The 21,472-nt window shown below is 38.1% G+C and overlaps 1 protein-coding gene across 1 annotated transcript in view; it reads left to right on the top strand.

Moving 5' to 3' along the window:
• The window catches only part of rbfox3a (RNA binding fox-1 homolog 3a), a 994,762-nt gene that overhangs the window by 133,263 nt on the left and 840,027 nt on the right, over positions 1-21,472 (top strand). Inside the window, exon 2 of the mRNA XM_052032864.1 lies at positions 17,659-17,706. The gene's annotated coding sequence lies outside the window, so the exon portion shown is untranslated. The remainder of the gene's footprint in view (positions 1-17,658; positions 17,707-21,472) is intronic.

Genomic DNA, 21,472 nt, shown 5'->3' with positions numbered 1-21,472 from the left:
ATTTTGGAAAGGAAGTGAGGAGAGAGAGAAATGTCTGGATTTTATATTTCATATCATCATTCCAGACAAAAAATTGTTTAAAAAAAACAATGGATTGAAATGACTTTGAACTTATTATATTTTCAATCTGTTAGTAAACATACTATTTTCTTCTTCCATTGAACACATATAAAAATATAGGCTTTTTACAGTGTTAATGTTATTAGGTCTATTTTACTATTAAATGTTGTCATCACTGTAATAGCTGTTGATGCTACAGCTGTATGATAGACACATATAATTCAACATATGCTTTGCACCTGCAAATGATTGTACACTTATTAATTTGTGATCCAAGGCTGGTCTTCTGCTTGTGTTTTTATGAGTTGTTTTCGATGCTACTTTATTATCACCAGCAGAAACCAGGCTAGACTAGTTTTGTAAAGGTCAAGGGGGTAATTCAATTTGCATCATTCCAAGTTGAATGAGATTGGATGCCTACATTAACTGCAGCAAAATTTCATATCAGCAAATTTGGTGCTCGGTGCGCAGGTTTCAGTGAAATTAACAGGAGAAATGTACTAAATCTTCAAAGTCAGAAAACGCTAATTCAGTGCTCTGAATTAATCTGTGTGAAACGACATCCTGAAATTTACACTACCCTGATGACCACTGAATTATTCTATCTGAAATGGTGTACCCCACAAAACTTGCCCTTCTCATTTTCTTAAAGCGAAGAAGTTGCAGTACGTGACAACTCATCAACTCCCAAGCTACCTTGCTGAAGTTGGTTCTCTTGCTCACTCTCCACGTTCACTCTCTACTCATTGATCAAGTTCTCACGCAGATTCTCCATCTGTGGCAAACAAGAACAGAAAGCTCAACTTTATTTTTGTTTATTTTGCAGTCTCACAACAATTTTATCACCTTCTTTATGTAATATTATATACTAACCGAGTGTTGAAAATTTTCTTGGAATGCAGATGTCATTACTTTTTCAATTTGTCAACCAGTTTTGATAATGAGTCTCAAGAATTGTGGTCCCTTTGGAATGTTTCCCTGATGTCTGGAAAGTTATTTGCAATGAATTTCTGCAACCGTTTAGAATCAACCAATTCTAATCATTTTATGATCTAAAATTACTTCAGTCCTTGCCAAGTGTTATAATTTATTTTCCAGTAGTCCAATAGGGTTTGTGGTAAGCACACACTGCAGTCTTTGAACCACAAGTTGTAACTTCTCCAGAAACTGCTCTTAATAATAAGCTGACAGAATATCAATTGTCTTAGTTGCTATGGTCTTGTTGTTGTTTGTTGACATAGTTGTATAATTACACTTTCATATACATAGGTTATTAATAAGCCAACCCACCATGCAATCTCTGATCTCCCAATGTCCTCCTCAATGAGTAAAAATAGTTTTGTTCTATCTACCCTATCAATTCCTGTTAATAAGTTGCATCTTTCCTCTGATCCCTTCTTTTATCTTTCAAATACTGAAGAATAAAATCCTGGTTTCTGTTTGTAACAATTCTTGAAAACTAATTATGGTTCTGATAAATCAATGATATACTCCTTGGAAAGACAATGTATGCTTCATAATGTGTGGGACCATTCTGCACATTCCTGTGTTGATTACTTGGCAGACGAAGATATGGTAACATTGCATTTATTAAGTTCTTCTCGTCTGTGTTTCTGCAATGCTCAATGGTGGATCTTGAAAAGGAGGAGAGGGATAGGGGATGTTTGCAATGTGGATGATAAACAAGAGCAGATGTGTGGCAGTGCAGCGCACCACCCAATCATCATGCTGAGGACCTGAGAGCATCAGAAAGGGAGAAAGAAGGAAGTGATCAGCCCAAACACTTTGCAGTGTGTGATATCTGCCCTCACTGTTCCCCATGTTACAGACTCTCTCCTTGCCTGTGGGGTTGAAGATTTGGATTAAGTATTGGTCTTTTTCCTCCTTTTCCTCTGCTCCATCTTCTGTTGGTTGCTATTTTGTCATATCAGAAGTGTAGAAGTTAGTCTGTGTCCTGTTGACCAATTTTTCCAGGAATTTAACCCAGACAAGTGTAAGCTAATGAACTTCGGGAGGTCAAATTCTGGTAGAACATATAGAGTAAATGGTAGGAATCTGAGGAGTGTTGATATACGGAGAGACCTTGGGGTTCAAGTCCATAGCTCTCTGTAAGTAGTGACACAGGTGGATAGGGCAGTAAAGAAGGCATTTTGTCTGTTTGCCTTCGTAGACTGAGACATTGAGTATAAGAGTTGGGACATGTTGCAGTTGTGCAAGACATTGGTTTGAATCACTTAAGAGTATTGTGTACCATTCTGGTCACCACACTACAGAAAGGACATGGTAGCAACAGAGAGAGTGCAGAAAAGATTCACCAGGATCGTTCCTGGAATGGAGGGCTGTATTATAAGGAGAGAGTGGATAAGCTGGCTTTATTCTCACTGGAATGTAGGATGTTGAGGGGTGACCTGGTAGAGGTTTATAAAATAATGAGAGGTTTAGATAGAATAGATAGGCAGAGCTAGGGGGCACAGGTTTATGGTGAGAGGGGAGAAACTTAATGGAGATCTGAGGGTGGGAGTAACTGGAACAAGTTGCCAGAGGAGGTAGAGGCAGATGCAATTACAGTGTTTAAAGGACAATTGAACAGGTGCTTGGGTAGGAAAGGCATGGAGGGATACGGGCTTAATGCAGGCAAATGGGCGTAAGGCAGCCCAGCATATTTGCTGTCATGGACGAGCTGGGCTGAAAGGGCTGTTTCTGTGCTGTATGTTTCTATGAATCCATGAAGTGCTTCCAAGATGCATGAATCATCTTTCTACTGTTTACTGACAACAGGAAGGTTAGGAACTGCACCCCAAAGCAAGTAGTTATGAGGTAAGAACAGATTCTGAGAGTGTGAATGCAGGCAGAAAACACTTAAAAATGTTCCATTCTGAAGAGACACAAAGGTGATGGCTACCACTAAAGTTCAGACTTTGGCAGAGACCGCAAAATGTAAAGGGGTCTTTCAATTTGGAGGTAGTGCTCTACTTATTAATCTAAATTGGGCTATGGTTACATTCTGGGGATGATGTTTACACAGTTTACATCTTCTACCTCTTCTCTCTATTGATACTAAGAAAAAATGTTTTGGCATCCTGGGACCATCAGAGAGCAAGAGAATCTCCTCCTGAGTCAGTGAGCACCCACCACAAGTGTCAAACCCCTGACTGAGAAGGACAAGGGCAAAAGACATACAGGAATACCACCATCTCAGCTTTACCTACGAAGCCACACAGTCCTGGCTGGGAAAAATATTACCGTTCCTTCATAGTCATGCGCTCTAAATGTTGGAACACACCAAACAGCAGCATTGTGGGAGTACTATCAGTAGAAGGACTACATGAATGTGGCTCACTACTGCCTTCTCAAGGACAATTAGGGATGAGCAATAAAAATATTGACACCCACATCCTGATAAATGAATAAATAGAAAACAAAAATGCACAAATCAGAGTTACCACTTCCCCAGAATGTTCTTGTGCACCATTCTGGATGACTGGTTCTTCCCTGAAGTACCTGAATCCTATTAGATTTCTCTATTCCTAATTTGGGTGTTGGATTTATGATTGTTGCTGAAAATCTGGCAACTGAATTTAAATTGTGTCCTGTCATAAAAATTCATCGGGCTACCTGCTGACTCCATTAGACTGGTGAAGTGCACTGTGCACCCACTCCATGTTTGATGAATGCCACATATGAAAATTGCAGCAAGAAATTGAGCCACATTTCTTTGCATTGCAAAATATAGTTCAACTCAACTGCTTTTTTATGCATAATAATACAGTTACTTCAGCCAATCACTTAACTATAGGTGACATCATAGTAAAAGATCACTTCCTAGTCTTGAGATCTGTGGAAAACATTTGCCAAATCAGGGTCCTTGTGTATGGCTTGTCCCCTGCCAGGAAATGTGGAACTGGGTCAAGATAACTATTGCTGGTAGTTCCAGTCAGAATTGCTGCTGTTCATTCATTGAAACTGATCTACATCACCAACTTCAAGGGACTTAATGAGGACTCTAGTAGCAATGACCAGTCTTGCTGGGATTGCTTTGCTTTACACCGGGGAAATTGCCTCTGGGATCCTGCACTAAAGAAATTTGGTGCGTCTCCGTTGACCCTCAGCAATTTTTATCGAAGTACCATAGAAAGTATCCTATCTGGATGCATCATGGCTTGAAGTGTCAACTACTCTGCCCATGACCGCAAGAAACAGCAGACAGTTGTGGACACAGCTCAGCACATCACGGAAACCAGCCTCCCCTCCGTGGACTCTGTCTACACTTTCGCTGCCTTGAAAAAACAGCCAGCATAATCCACTCCAGACATTCTCTCTTCTCCCCTCTCTCATCAGGCAGAAGATGCAAAAGCCTGAAAGCGCATACTACCAGGCTCAAGGACAGTTTCTATCCCGCTGTTATAAGACTATTGAACAGTTCTCTAGTATGATAAGGTGGACTCCTGACCTCACAATCTGCCTCGTTATGACCTTGCACCTTATTGTCTACTTGCACTGCACTTTCTCTGTAGCTGTTATACTTTATTCTGCCTTCTGTTATTGTTTTACCTTGTACTACCTCAATCCACTGTGTAATGAATTGATCTGTATGAACGGTATGCAAGACAAGTTTTTTTTCACTGTACCTCAGTACATGTGACAAAAATGAACCAATTCCAATTCCACTTGGTCATACGTGCTGTGGGATCCAAGACAAAAAATGTCAAGTTGGGGTCATGGGGCTTCCTCACTGCAATATCTGGGGTCTTCCTGCTTTCCAGGTCACATTGCTGAACAGGTGGGTGTGGTGGACCAGCAAGGTAAACCTCTGCATCCGGCCCTGGTAAATGCAGGCGTGGGTGGAACTTTGGAGTCAAGGCCAGGCAGGAGATCAAACCAGCACAATCCTGCCTCTAATGTCTTGCTCCAGAATCTCCAACAGTCCCTTTTTGTTCTTGAATATTTGATACTATAATTATCTGACCTTTAGAAATGGCATCTCTACTTCTCCAGTATCCACTCTTGGACAGATAAGTAAAACGATAACAGAAGTACTGTCCTCATTTCCTTCCATCACTACCAGGGCTATTACAGTTTTACCTGCCTCAGAAAAATATTGTGCAGCACTTTTATCCACCCATCATCACTCTGGGTGAAACTATTCACAAAACTGATATTTATTTGGAACTCTACTGTTTCTACGTTTTGAATCAGAGAAATGCATTGTTGTGAACTTTTCATTTCCAGTGTTAGCAGAATATGAACTGGGTTTTTAACATTGAAGACCATTCAGCCTATCAAACTTTCCTCTTTGTAACCCATAGCACCGATTAGTTCTTGCCTTTTCAAGTATACATCTGGTTTTGAAAGTTACAATTGAATCTGTGTCCACCAACTTTTTCTCTCACTCCTTTTTCAGACAGTGCATTGCAGATCCTCAAAATTTTCCGTGGGGTTTTATTTCTAAAGAAACTTCTCTCTCCTTTGGTTCTTTTGTTGGTTGCCTTACTCTGGTCACCAATAGCCCTGTCAACAGAGACAATTTCTCAACACAAATTGCTGGAAAATAATATACAAAATTGATCATGGCAAGGTAAATTTAGGATGCAAATTGTAAAGAAAAATTAAGAATATGTCAAGAGCTACAATATATGTTTTAGTTTGAGGCAATATTTGCATTGGCATTATGATCTTCATTTTTTTGTATTGGCCTCTGAAATGTTACTTTTGTTGTCAAAGAATTGAAAGAATCTGGATCTAGACCAATTGAGTTATCAGGTATTTTTTGAGTTAGAGACTATAATGGAGCTACAGCTGTCTGCAGCTTGTATTTGTGTTAATGCATTGTAATCGTCTTTTCACAGGATTGTGTGCCAGTAAAATCAATCCCAATGGACCCCATATAAAGAGTCATTTAGATGAGATTAATCATATGAATAATAGTAGATGCTGATTACAATATGAATATATTTTTGTGTTGCGTTTCTTTATTTACACAGTGGAATCAATTGCATTCAACTTTTAATGCTCTTCCATTGCAGTATCATTTAATAAATCATTTTGACATGTATTGTCATAATGTGTCGCTAATGTTGCCCCAAGGCTTTCACATATTCCTAACTAATAAATTAAAGACAGATAAATTGGTTGCATTGAATTGCAGCCACCTATTATTGTTGCAAGCTGTAAGATCCAAAAACAATAAGGTCACCATTTAGAAAAAAAATTGTGCAAACTCAGAAGATTCCTTGCAAAGAGTAAAAATCCTTGATTTAAATACAGAAAAGACATTTATACTATCATGTTTACCAACTATTATTTGCTTCTACATACACTTTTGGACCAAGTGAGCGAATAAGTTGGTCCTAGAAGCTACTGCTCCAGGCTACTCCATAACAGAATCAGCTTCCGATGTTTCTGTCTGCAAGAGCAGGAGGAGGAGGAGCTGGCAGCCTCCGTATGAGTGCCAGCTCAGCATTCCCAGTTCACTGATCAAGTATAAATGAGCTCCTTGAAATGTCTGGGCCCTCATGCCGACAACACCATCTGCCATCCACCTGCTGCCCACCCGGGGCTACAACAGACCCAATGCTAATGCCATGGTCCATCCTGAATGGTACTCCCATAGCTACAGAATAATATATTATCTTGGAATATCCTGCAGGATACCTGCCTTCCCCACCATGCTCACTCTTACTTGAATGGATTTTCTTGTGGCTATTTAGTCCCTGAAGCTGGTACAACCTGATCAGGAAAACCCTTCCAATCATCATTCCCACAGGAAAACTTTGACATCTGGTTAAGCCATGCCTTAGGCTGATCTGGCTGTTAAATGTCTTGAATGATTGTGAATGTCATTTCTTCTTGGCCGTTCTTCTCCATGGAAGTGAGCAGTGTCCCTAATCCTAACAGACACTCAGCAAGCAAATTTTGCAGCATAACTGCTGGGATTCCATAAGTAGCTTGCACTCACCAGAGTGTCATTGTAATGATAGTAGTGACCACTGTGAGGAAGTTCAGAGAAAGGGTCTTGACCTGAGACCTCGATTGTCCATTTCCCTCCATAGCTGTTGCCTGACCCACTGAGTTCCTCCAGCAGCTCTCTTTTTGCTCCAGAGTTCAGCGTTTGTAGTCTTTTGTGTCTCCATGTCCAGGTTATTACTTATTTTGGTTTCCTAATTTTATATTTTGCTCCCCACCTTCATGGCTATTTTCTAGGTTATGCAAACCATATTTTAATTTCATCTTTGCTGTTTTTGTCTATCTTGTCATGTGTTTGAATGATTTTTAAAAGGGATCACACATTTTGATATCATTAACATTGATTTGCAAAGCCAGTCATACTTATCTGTAAAGTACATCCTTAAACTTGGCACGCAATGCCACACCACATGTGGTCCAGAGATTATGGAGTCAGTTTTCAATTTCACATTTTTTTAAATCATATTTCCTTATGAATTACCTGTCTGCCACTTTGATGGTATTATTTTGCCTTGCCTGTTTAAACTTCATGCATAAAAGTAAATTTCTTGAACCTTGCTCTATAGTTGCCATTGGTAGGGAAAACATACACTTATTTTCTCGGACTGAGCATAAATTGTTCCCTTTGATTTCAGTATATCGTAAAGCATGAAACATTTAACTTTATCTGATGTAATTTTCTACAAAAACATATTTGAACATTACTTTGCAAAGCTGTTTGCTGCATGTAATGTGGGTAATAAACAAAACAATTTATGATTTCAAAGTGGAAATGTTACATTTTCTAGCATAGTTTAAATGGTCGGAACACCTATTTGTTTTCAAGTTCTCAGTATAAATTTATTCATATAAGCTAACGGAAATGTTTTGAAGGATTGTAACATATGTTTAGAAGGAATCTGGAATAAAAGTCACATATTTGAGATGTTTTACAAAACAGCTGTGCTTGAAGATTTGATTGTTAAAGCCATCTCCTAAAAAGCTGCACTCAATATGAACCAAAATGTAAGCATGATCTATTGGCCATGTGTCTTCTGCAAGGTCAGGCGATTTGGTTCTGAGTTAACTTTACTATTTTATAACATGAACGGGAACTGCTGGAAACAGGAGATCAGGTGGCACTTGTGTTGATGGAAAGAGTCAGTGTTCTGGATCGTGCTAGATTTGGCCCACTGCATGAAGTTCTTGTGTAGCCCCACTCACCTGGCCTGGATGGTGCTCATCCTGAAACTTTTGTATCACCTGCTGCAGAATTTGCCTGACCTGCTGTGCAGTTCTAGCATTTTCTTTCCAGCTGCAAAATATTCACATCTGTCATGCACCAAACTATTTAGGGCTACTGGTCTTCTGGAGTCATTGAATTTCCTTGTTTATTTCCAGAAGTGGCTAAAGTTGATGAAATTTACTGATGATTGACTAAGTTATAGGAATAGATAAATGTGAAATGTAAGCATGTTGAAACTTGTGAAGGTTGTGGAAGAATTAATTCACAGTGATACCATAATATTTAATATGGTTCCAGGTTGGACCAGGGAGGTTGACAATCAAACTCTTTTCTTACTTTTACAGGTTACACTAGTCTTGAGACCATTCTATTTATCAATGATTTGCTCTAGATCTGATAGTATGACCATTGTGCAATCTGATGGTACATGTCAATGGAGATGATATTTCATTCATGCCAAACCTTTTAAATACTTTTTTAGGCCAATCCTTAATACAGTTGAGAGGGGTCTGTATAATTACCTTTCATACCACCACAGGACTTTTCAGTTTGCCTTCCTCAGAGGCAGGGCAACACACCTGATTGCAAGATCATTCTAACCACTCAACACAGAATTATGACCAATGTTATAATTCTGGAATAGCACTGTCATTAAATCGGATATCAGTCAACAAAACTTGGCTTCTTGTCCTAACATCTTAATGGGAATGAGCCGTGATTCTGAGCTGATATCTAGTGCAGATCCATGAAATTTATAGCATTGCATTTCCTGAGGAGGTGACTCTAGAGTCATAGAGATACACAGCACAGAAACAGCTCCTTTGGCCCAACTGGTCCATGCTGACCAAAATGGTCCATCCACGCATGTCCCATTTGCCAGTGTTTGGCCCATAACCCTCGAAACCTTTCCAATACATGTACCTGTCCAAGTAAGACCCTAAGTAGCAATGGCATGAGCAATTAAGCACAATCATAATAATAATAATTCTTTCATGTTTTTCCAGCAAGATCATAATCATTAAGCATGGATAAATCTCCTGAATTTAGCTGAACCCATGTAGAGTGTGCAGTTATAATGGAGAGTTGCTGAATGCTGGTAAAGAATGTTCTGATTTGACCACTGTACACAATCTGGCTCATTGTGACTGTCTTGACCTTACATGAGTATCCGTTGAAGTGCATACACAAAGATATTAATGTTTTGACAATAGTTGCAATTTTTAAATAACAGTATGATTATTTTTTTTTCTCCATTCTATCACACTATCTGATGGATGATATTACTTTTGGAATTTTAATACTGTAACATTATTTATTTTCCAGCAAAACAACTTTAGGCCATTTATGACACAATTCCAATTGGTAATAAATCAAAAAATGCTAAAGCAATACAATCAGAAAAGTTCTGGTCTTGTTATTCTGATTATGAACAGAATGTTCTTTCCTGTTGACTTCAGCATTTCTATTGCAAACTTCTGAAAAAAGGGGCTGAAGGCCTGAAAATAGCACTGAAATAGTCAGCCCTGAACTCCCTAATTCAGGGCTGACTGTATTTCAGTGCTATTTATCTTCCTTTTGGAAGATACCTTCCTTTTATCCAGATCTCTTGATACAGTTACCTGACAAAAATATATCAGTCTTGGTCTTAAATTCCAACTCATCCAGCATCCTTAGACTTTTAGGAAAACAGTTCCAGATTTCCATTCTCCTTTGAATGACAAAATGGTTCCTGATTTCATTCTTAAATGACTTTGCTGTCATTTGAAGATTGTACCATCTGTTCTAGGTTCTTTTACAGAGAAAGTAGTTTCTCTGTCTCTGTCGCATTCACAATCTTTTCTCATGTAGTATTCCTTGACTAGATTACCCCTCAATCTTCTAAACTTCAGTGAATGAAAATAATATCTCTTACCTATTCACAATAGAAACATTCTTCCTTAATTCTTGAGCCATGGATTTCTTCAATGCAGGTTTCACCAGAGTGCAGATTTCCTCAGTTATCCATGGTGGAGGGTGATTGGATGAGATTGGTGTCAAGCAGATTGGGGAGAAGGTGGGAGGGAGAGGATCAGTAGGGAGAAGGTGATGTGGTTGGAAGGTGTGGGGCAGGTGACTGCCATGGGTGGAGAGAATTGCAAGGGTTGAGGCAGATGATACAGAGAGAGGATTGTGGTTGGGATGAGGGGGTGAAAATTGGAATGGGCAGGAGACTTTGGAACTAGAGTGAAAACCAAAGACTGTTGGGTTTGAGGGAATTGGTGGTGAGGGGTCCCAGCTAGAGAAAAATTGGTACTGATCATGGCATGGTAAAGAAATTGAAGGATTGTAGGAAGAATCCAAGGAGGAGGTTGAAGAAAATTAGGTCGTCAGATAGAAGGATGGGTTTATCGAGGAGAAGGTTGATGAAGGGCGTGAAAGAGGTGCAAAGGACTGTGGAGGACATTGATCAGGAATGGGGGGATTGGGATGAGATTTTTAACTATTACAGGGGCAGACCTTAAACCTTCAGTTAAGATCCACTGCCCTAGACGAGGTCTATAATGTCAGTTGATCAGAATGCATGGTACAAGAGATCATATGAGTGATGTCAGTGTTATGTAGCACACTTATTAACATCATGCATATTTGCAGTGGTCTCAATGTCTGTTTGCATCTTATGCATGTAGGACATGGTTAGAAATCATAGAAGTGACACGCTCAGAGATAAAATTATATTGCACAGTACACAGAAACAAGTGCAAGAGAATTTTTAGGAATGGCAATTTAATTTTCAGAAACAAGCATAAAATGAGTAAGTAGCAAGAAAAAAATGCAATCATAATTATGACCACTAATAATTTTCTTTTAAATATGAGTGTCAATCACGTATTTCATCCCCAAAACCATCACTCAATCCTGTAATATTTTGTTCTAACACACAATCCCACTTATTCCATTATGTTAAATCAATGGTTCTGATATATTGTGTATTAGATTAAAAACTTATCACCTGACTCAGTGTTTATCTTTTAAATTAATTACCACTAAATTGCATTCAATATTGAAATACAGCATTTCTTATTGTAACATTGTTTTTCCACCTTTTCGTTCACATTGTAGATTACACCACTTGCCTTTACCTTATTAGAAATGTTACGCGGAAGTCTTGGCAAATATTCCAGTGGGTTACGGTTCAAGGCTTGTTTAAATCCTTTTAATATGTGACTTGAATGCAGTGGAATTACTTCTGTAAATACAAGTTAGATGGATATCAAAGTGAAGATATGAGTTCAGAATCTGTCAGCTTGCAGTCTCCAGCTATTACGATGCATGTAATCTAAATGTTTCTAAACCTGCAATAAGGTTGTTTTAAGTAAAGGCACTCAAAAAAAAAGCTATGACCTTCTAAAATTTCACCAGAAATATTTTAAGCGATCAAAAACAAAGGACAGAAAGAAGAAAGATGCTTCCAGTGGAAAGCTGTTTTTTTTATATTACATGAAAGGGCAAGGAACATTTAAGTGGACAATTCTTAATTGTTGAGATACTCACACTTTAACAAAATAATGGTCTGAGCAAACTTTTTCTGATTGGTTTTCACTTACTGAAACAAATATAGGCTCTGATCATTTGTCTGCATCTGATAAACCACTCTGGGGGCTATCTGACCCCACGGAAATGCACCGTCAACTGGGAAATCAGTACCCTGGTAGCGTGGACATTGTAAACACATGGCAGTCTACTTATTAACTGAGGCAAGGAGTGATGCTGCAATGTTCTTTACTGGAATATTATTTTGGAGAAAAATAGCTGAGTGAATAGAGTATGACAGCATAGTGACAGATGAGAGACATTGTAAAAGAGTGGAATATTTAGTCTATTTCTCTAGTGAGGGGGAAAAAAGACTTCTCTCCTGTTCTTGTCTATATTTTGTCTATTGCTCAAAAAAGTGGGATTCATAAACCAGTATAATGCAGTTTTTGAGCCCATTAACTTTTAAAGCACCAAGTTGGGAAGAGAACAAAATGTCTAGTTCACAATTTCATACTGTAGAATTGGAACAGACCTGTTCAATTTACCATTCCCCTTGAAGCAAAGCATACTGTATATCTCTCATCTTTACTGCAAACTTGAGTTTGAAGAAGCTGCTGCAATGCCACAGCGGTTATTAGAACCACATTCATGACTTGGTGTACCACGTGGCTATCCACCTCGGAGGCTAGTAGAGTTTGGTGATTGGTCAAAGCACCAGCACAATTTTTCCACCTGCCCTCACTAGCACTTTCCTGAAGCACTTCCGCTGTTCCAGTCAATAAGGCTGCCTTCCACTTCCCCTTGAACCTGTCTGTGACTCTGGCCTCTGAAGCTGCCACAGATGGAGAACAGCTGGTTAGAAGTGTTCATGCATGCTGTGAATAGGTGAGTGCTGAAGGCAATACATTGGGTCACTTGAACCATGTGGCTTTTTTCCTTGGTGTACTTGTCAAAGTGAGAGTTCTATTGCTGGGGAAAGGATACTCTTCCCACTTCAGGCATCTGTGTCAGCATTAACCCAGGTCTGCTTCAGCATGGATGAAGAACCTCCCTCGCTACTCTGTACCAATGACCTGTTACAGCTGCCAGGATCAGTGGACCATCCCAACATGATAATTTTGCATACCTGACAATGTCTGGCCTCTTTGCATGAGGTCAGTAATTAATGCTAAGCAAGGAATGGCATTGCACTGATGGTGCATGCACACCAGGAATTGGATTGAGACCTCTCAAGCAGATATACCCAGTAGACAGAATCGACTTTTATCCCATTTAAACTGGATTTGTTCACAGATCCCAGCAATCAAAGGCTGGCATCTTTCCCACTTTGCTACCTAGATTTCATTTGCCTTATTTCAAACATATTTACTGCTCATCATTTAGACATACTAACTAGATTTGACCTGAGACACTGATGTGTGCAAATGGGGAATACAGTCACATTTTACATCCTCATCCACATATTCCACACATCTGTTTATATATCTGAAGATTTGATTTCCTCCCTCAGCTACTGCCATTTATTGTGAGTGCATTGTTCTTTTTTGACCAATTAGCCAGATCATTTACTAGTTTCCTGCTGTTTAATGATTGTTACATTTATTGCTTTATATTCCACCCGGGTTCACCTTTGCTGACCATGATTACCGGTGAACTATCCGTGCTTAGTGATGTCTCTATGTTCTACCTTAATGCATCCAGTAACCTTTCCATTTTACATGGGTCACCGCCAATGCTGGATGAGTGTATTAATACACAAATACGTTAACAAGTCCATTCAATAATTGGCAAATAAAGTTCAACATATACATCTTGGTATAACAAGCAAGGAGATAACTAATTACTTGGCAGGGTAGAGAAATAAAGGGATCTCAGAGTACAAATATACCAAATGTTAAACTTTGGGTCTCAAGGTTAGCAAGACCATAACAACAGCAAATCATGACTCGGGTTTATTTCTGAAAGGATAGAATTGAAAAGTAGCAGAGTTATGCAAAACTATATTGAATGTAAACTACTCTTAGATACTGCATACAATAATGGTTGCCATGCAGAGAGGGTGTAGAAAAAAATTATGACTACAGAAATGCAAGGATATACAAATCTGGAGAGTATGAATAAACTGTTTTCATTTCTCTTGATAAAAGGAGTGACCTAATAGAAGTATTTAAAATAATGAAAGGCTTTGACAGAGAGGATACAGCAAGAATGTTTCCATTTGTGAAAAAGAGCATAACTAGAGGATATCTATGTGAGTTTGTCCTAGAAATCCAATAGGGAAATTATAGGAAGTGCTTAACCAAAGTGTGATGAGAATAGGGAACTTGCAATCATGTGAATAATTGAGGTGAATAGTATAACTACATTTAAAGGGAGGCTGGGCAAGCACATGAGGGAGAGAGATATAGAGGATTTCATTGACATATCTCGCAGAGGAAAGGCAGGCTCAAATGGAGCAGTAGTACTTGCATGGACTGGTTGGGCTGAGTGGCCTGTTTCTGTGCTATATGTTCTACGTAATTCCATATATGCAATATCAGTGATTGTAATTTCTGGATAAGAATCTGATCAGACGTGAATGCATTATGAATTGGTCTGCGGATGCCTTGGTGTTTTGGACAATTACTATTGGAAAAAATATGATCACAAAATGAATGTGTATTTTATATTATTTACAACCACAATTTCCAAAGATAAGACTTGGGTCCCTGAGACTACATATGCCATTTTAATGAAAAGTTGATAGCATGATGCAAGTGTCAGAGATCCTGAGCATGCACATTGCAGCAAATGAAGTGGTCACTGATCCAACTGACAGAGCGAGAATGACCACTGATTTTGTTTCAGAGGTGACCAGGTTTAATTTTGCAAACTACATTCACACTGATGAGAAAGAGTTGAAGAAGTAAACTATCACCCCTATGTGTGTACACCCCAGATGCGTCATTGGTTCTCAGACTTTCAAATAACATTATTGACTCTGCTGCTTTGTATTCCACATGTATGTTCTTAACATGGAAACACGCACCCTGTTCAGCTTTCTCAAGCTGCCTCTTAACATGTTCTGCTGCTTCCATGATACTAAAGTTCTGTTGAATTATTTTATGGTCAAGAGGCATTAATCTAAAAATTGACCCACTTTCAGAGTGAAAAGGAATCCTCCTTGCCACTTTCCCCTTTTTATCCTGACAATCATCTCCCTTCCTCCTCTCCTGCCCTACCTTCCCACCTTAATTCATTCCATCTGCTTCTCTCATCTTCTCATTTACCCACTATCCTGCCCTTTTCCCCTCCTGATAGAAGCCAGGAGTAGGCTGTCTGGCAGTACCACCTGGCCGAGGTCACTACGATGTTGCAGTAGTGTTGTTCCTTTTTTTTGCCAATGCTGATCCAATCAAGTGTTTTTCAACTGACTCTTTTATATTCCTCCTCCTAAGGTTTCAGCTCCTTTCCAACCTCAAGCAGCCTCTTCATCACTCCACCTTTGTTATCCAGGACACTCCACAAGCCACAACCGTACAATCCTGGTTAATTTGAGGCGTATACAACATTGAGGGTTAAACATCTTTCTAAGCTTAAAATGTCTCTACAACAGTAATGAGGTAAAACACTGAAAATAAGGCATTGAGCAGAATTCCAGAATAATATTTTTATCTCCTGTCTGGATAATGGCACCATGTTGTTAGAATAGTTCTTGCTGTATGAGCAACTTTGACATGTTAACCCACTGTGCTATCTTTTTTCTGGAAATTTGATTTTCTTGCTTATATGTTGCAATTTATACCCGTGATCATGCTACTAGTTCATATCAGAGATATTTTGAGAAGGCAATTGTAGAGAGGCAATTTCAATGGAAATGGCACACAATCCCTTAGTTCCTCAGCAGTGCTGGTGCTTAACAATGTTTTATGGTGCTCCTCTGTAGGTCTTTGCTGACAGATGTTAAACTGACATTCTTGCAAAGCACACTTGCTATAATTTGATTGCCACGTAGTTGTTTTTAGTTCTCAGAAGAATTGGCTGGAATCTCTTAAAAAAGAATGACACTGCTCTCTGCTGGTCTGTTGACAGAACTACTGTGACAGTCAACGTGTAATGGTGGTGGATGTGTCTCCTTTCCTGATGATGTTAGTACACTTAGATGTACGAGAGTAACATTCTCTCATCAGATAAACATTACATTATAGAATATTGATATTATCTCATTGTACTCTGAGTTTAAGTAGTTTGATTTCTTTATATTTGAGTGGTACTGTGGCACAGCATTATACTTCTCCAGCACGTTGTATCAAACTTTGATGAAGATATATTTGGCAACTACAGCCTCCATCCCTGTATAAATGTCTGAATCTTACCCCTCCTGTCACTGACGATGGTGAGCAGAAGGCACACAGCAAAAATGGGAAGGAAATTGAAGGGCAAAATTATTCCGTGTTTGCCACAGGAAATGGAAAAGTCCATATGAGAAAATAAAGTGCAACAATGAATGAATAATTGAGTAAGGCAAGAATTCAAAATTGGGACAAAATTACAGAATTCAGGAGTGCCAAATCAATTATTGATTGGGAAAGAATAAACTCTGTCTAAATAAAATCCAAAAGAGGACTTATCTGCATGTTATTCCAATTTCTACAGGCAAGAATAAATTTTAAAAAGTATTAATAATATTTAGTGATGACTTGTACATGAAAGAATAGTTTGGCTCACTGACAAATGCAAGAAATGCCTGCCACTGGATATGGTCAAATGCGTGATATAATTCCAGTATAGCAATTGTGAAGCTCCAGCAAAGTGTGTTCACTGTGTCAGTCATGGGTAGATAAAATTACATCCTCAGTTTTTAAGGTGATGCATTCTGAGCTATGACCATAATGATCTACTTTTAAAGAAACGTTGATAAAAAACATTGCCTTGTTGAATTTCCCAATTTCAGTAATTCATTCCGCTGAAATAATTATAACCCACTTACCATTTTACTATTATACTTTCGACGCAGGTCCTAAATTCAAAGTTAGATATGAAGGGATGTTGGGTCCATAGTGGCGTAAAATTAATAGTGTAACATAACTTTGGAAACTTGTTCTGTATCTTATTTCCAAGTCTACTTGGTTTGGACTCTTAAGTAGCTGCACCTCTTTAATTTATATTTGTTCTACTATTCTACTTGACCCATTCTTTCACTGAAGTCAAAATAAATTCCAGATCGTACCACACTTGAATAAATTGGATTTATTAAAGTAGAGCATCAAAAACATTTCACATGCTCTCCTTAAGGAGACTTATTGCATGAATGATGATTTCTTTTTAAAAAGAAATCTGCTTTGGAATCTTGTATTTCTTTATAGATTTGATATCTTCCTTGATAAAAGGGAAATGCATAAAAATTTATTGAGGTTCAAGGCCCTCAGTGCAAAGATTTTGGAGTTTACCTGAGAATTGTTGCAAAAGTGGATTTGTATGACGGTGGTGTTCAGTACAGATGAATCGACAGCAGCCCATTAATGACAACATATGCCTGGAATAGATACAAAACACAGAGAGGAAAGTGAAAATGTCGCAATCATTTTAGTGCTACTGGGATATTGGCTTCTAATTTAGAGATGGTGAGATTTAGGGGATTTGTTTTCATTGGGAATGGGGTCTGGAATGAGATATCTTGACATCTCACACACTAATCATTATTATCGTTTAACTGTGGTTGGAAAATGTATTTGTCTTGCAAACGTTATTATAATTGTAGCAAATTAGATAGATGTGTAATTGTACCCTGTATAATGGACTGTAATTACATTTTAGCATACAGAAGTGTTCTTTTTTATACTGCTATAAGCAAAGCTTTTTTTCTTATGTGGATGTTTATGCGTAGGTAGCCTCACTGATGTGCTTCTCATTTGTAGGACTGTAAGACAGAGTGGAACTAGAGTGTGGACAAAGACAATCCCGCTGTGAGTATGTTAATACTAAATATTTACATGAGAAATCTGTCTCTCGCAGTGTGAATGTGGAGTTTTCTGGGCAGTGTGTTGGAATGTTATTGGGAACTTGCCAGCGATGGTTAACAATGTGGCTATTATACAGTATAGTTCTTTTTTTAAACAAAATGTATGTTCTATCCTGAATCGCAATGTTGTTATATTTAAAACAGCATGTCCTGGTTAATTTGCATTTTTAAAAAATCATTGACAGTCTTTATTGCAAAAGAGCATTATTTGATTTATTATTTTGTTCATTACTTATGACGTGGTTATAAAAGAATAATAGACTAAATGTTTTGGAGAGGTAGTGTTAATTTGCTAATATACATCTTTGTCAGAGATGAGCTACTTAATCTATTTTTACCTGTTTCTATGGTAACAATATTTTATTTACAGTATTTGCTGTTCCTGTTTGACATTGTCATTCTGACTGAGAATTAAGTAGATTGTTCTTACAGGGGGAGTTGACTGATAATGGAATGAATATATCAAAGACAGGACAATACTTGACCAAGTTCATAAGGTTAACCTCTGGTCTACCTCAGATATTCATTACTTTGTCTGAATCTGCTTTCCGCTTATTGAAATTCTGTTCGTATCTGTTGCACTGTGGGCTTAACTCTTTTCTTTCTAAATCCAGATGAATTTATTTCCCTTATGTTATTTCTCATCCAATGGATTTGATATTGAAAAGGCTCAGATGGAGAGGGCTTTGGCCAGAAATAGAGGTGGAGATGAATTCAAATCGATTACAGATAAGAAGGTAGAGATAAGTTCTGATAGAATAGGATTGGAATAAATGGATTTCCCTGAGTTAGAAATAAGAGGAGGAAGATGATAATACATTCATATGTGCATAGAATGGGAATGTTTGTGTTTCATCAGTCACTTATTCTGAATTACAAATTATTAAATGATAAAGATCTAAAGATGGAAAATCTATCCTTAGCAGAAAATAGTCAAAAAATCATTTTGGTCGTATTCAATACAGATGTCAATTAATTTTTTTTAACTGCTGAGATTTGATTGCTTAATTTAAGATGCATTTTGTGCCTGCCTGTATTGATGTGCTTGTATACTGTACCTGCAAATGCTATGAGTATAAAACTGAGAAAGTATAAAACTGAGAAAGTATAACTGATTCTGGTATAAATAATGGCACAGTGAGCCAAAGTACAGTGAAGCCCAATACTCTCGTAACATGTTAAGTGTGTTGAAGTTTCTTCTCGCTCTTGTTTTCTTCTATTTGGTTACTGAATTTAATTTCTACGGTGCTTCCAAGTTTTTCACCTGTTCATTTCAACAGAATTGCCTTGCAGAAAAGTTATATAGTTTTATCACATCAAATTAAATATTGAGGCTACAATACATTATAGGGATTGGGTGGTATTTGGAAAGCACCAACCTTTATCTGAGTGGTTAACTTTAACTCAAACTGCTTATTGTGGTGGCCATGTCCTACTCTCCAAGGAACTTAAAAAGATCAAGAGCGAATAAAGTCCATTCAATGAAGTACATTTGAAAACTGTTCTCTGTGCACATGTCCTGTGCAGAAGCTGTATTATGTTTGGCTGCTGTTCCAATTTGAGCTTCTGTTCATTTCTAATCAGGAATGCATCTGTTTCTTCACCATGGCTTTCTCTAATAAGCGTATGTTAGTGGGAATATTCTAGAAGAGTTGTGGGCTGACCATTTAGATCAGAATTCATTGGGTGGGTGGGATGGGATGCTATTGACTCCTCAGGCCCACAGTTCCATTTCAGCATGTTCATTGAGGCTGGTATTAAAAAAAAGAGTTGCACGTTCTAATCTTTTTTAGGTTGTAAAGTGGTCATTTAAAGTTAGAGATTATTTCTTCTCTTTTTGGAAGTTGGATAAGTTTACCAGTGCAGCATGCTGTGATGTTTGCAAAAAGACCTGAATAAAATTGGTAATGTTATTACTGCTGCATTACCAGATAATAACAGACGATTGCCTGGAGATTCAATACACCAATTCTATTTGGCTTTTGGTCTAAATTTTGGCTTCCAAATGCTTGTAATAAAAGTTTGATCATTTTTGAATACTTAACACTTCATCATATGAAAAATACAGTTGTAAAGTAGGCTGAAAAACTATCTTAAAGCTTACAGTCTTGATCAAAGGAGAGTAAAGAAATGTTATCTCAATAAGCATATCTAACAATATATAAACTGGATAATCTTAAACAACAATACAATACAATACAATAATGATCTGACAGACTTGAATCCGTGTTAGTTAACCTTAATGGTGATTAGATCAGTAATGTTAAAGTCGCATGTTCAGGTTTTGTGGCCTGGTTATGACTTTGGTACAAGCTGAGAAATGCTGCCAATGTTCTTAGTCTTGGGCAATGATTTATGTGATCCACAGAATGGATTTCATATTCACTGTTCTGCAGTGATGGATTTGATTTTCTGTTGGTGAAGGTGTTCATTTCTTCTCCCATGGGTAGTCTGGCATCAGTTCGCCACTATACTTCATCAACATGGGAGATCCAAACTTGAGGAGTTTTCATGGGACCTGTGACTAGCTGCGAATTGGATACATTATTCCAGTCCCAGCTTTCCTTCCTTTGGCCCTTGCTTTTGAAGGTTGAAGGTCAATGGGATTGATGTGCTTTCTTGGTTATGCTGGGATGTTGAATAGGTTGTGATTTGGAGGTCGAGATTTGAACAAACATTCTTCAATATTCATACAGTTTGCTGGTTTCTGCAGTGCAGGGGAGGTGCAATTCCACACAGTCTGTGTTGGAAAGCCAGCTTGGCTTCTATCCTTTGAGGATAAAGTCACTCAAAATATTAACCAATCATGGTTGATGCAGTAATGCATCTACTAAACTACTGCATTATTATCCAACTACTGTTTAATTATAAGACATCTATTAGGTTTAGGATCCAAATAGAACCTAATGCTAATAAGATTAAACCTATTAGGTTTAATCTTCCTAAACCTAATGGGATTTTTCGAAGCAACCTTATTTCACACAGTCTATTAGATCCAATAGTTTTCTGCTCCATTGCATTCACTTGTCAAATTCTCAAACGTTGTCAGAAAATAATATTTCAGTTTTACCTTTTCCTCTTCTTTAACTGTCCCAAATGTTCAAAAAGGTCATCTTTCAGATCAGTCCTTCCAAGCCTAATTAGCTCAGGGTTCTCCAATCAAGCTTCAATTCTCAGACAATTGACATGATGGGATTCACAGTGCAGTTCTCCTGTAGAGAGCTAAATAGTTCTTGAATGTTTCTGCCCACCCACCCCCACAGCATTGTAAAGGCTAGTACATGCATTTCTCAAATGGCATGGTCTGACCAGAGCAATTTGATTCCAGCCGCCTGTAGTCTGCCCTCTCTGCTCTCATGACTAAGTGAAGTACTTATTGCTGATCTGCATTGGCTGAATGTTTGGAATTTATGGTCACTTCTCATTTTATTTTGTCTTTATCCTTGGCTATTTCAACACAAGTATTTGAGCCATTTATTTCTTCCAGTTACTTGAAATCCTTTAGTCTTTCATTTTACAAGATGCAGCAAGCTTTAGGTTTGAGTCTGAGTGTATCCTTTGCTTGAGGAGAAAAGCTAAATGGTGGAACCTTGGTAAATAATAGGCAAGGGACATTACCTAAAGAATTTCAGGTAATCCTGACTGTTCAGGCATTCTGTGATGGTTTTATTTAATACCCCTTCACCTCGGGATCTTTGATCCTTCTAGAT

Source organism: Pristis pectinata, chromosome 18 (assembly GCF_009764475.1).
Source record: "Pristis pectinata isolate sPriPec2 chromosome 18, sPriPec2.1.pri, whole genome shotgun sequence".
NCBI classification, from domain to species: domain Eukaryota; kingdom Metazoa; phylum Chordata; class Chondrichthyes; order Rhinopristiformes; family Pristidae; genus Pristis; species Pristis pectinata.
The sequence above is the reverse complement of the archived record's forward strand: the minus strand, read 5'-3'. Positions and strand labels throughout refer to the sequence as shown.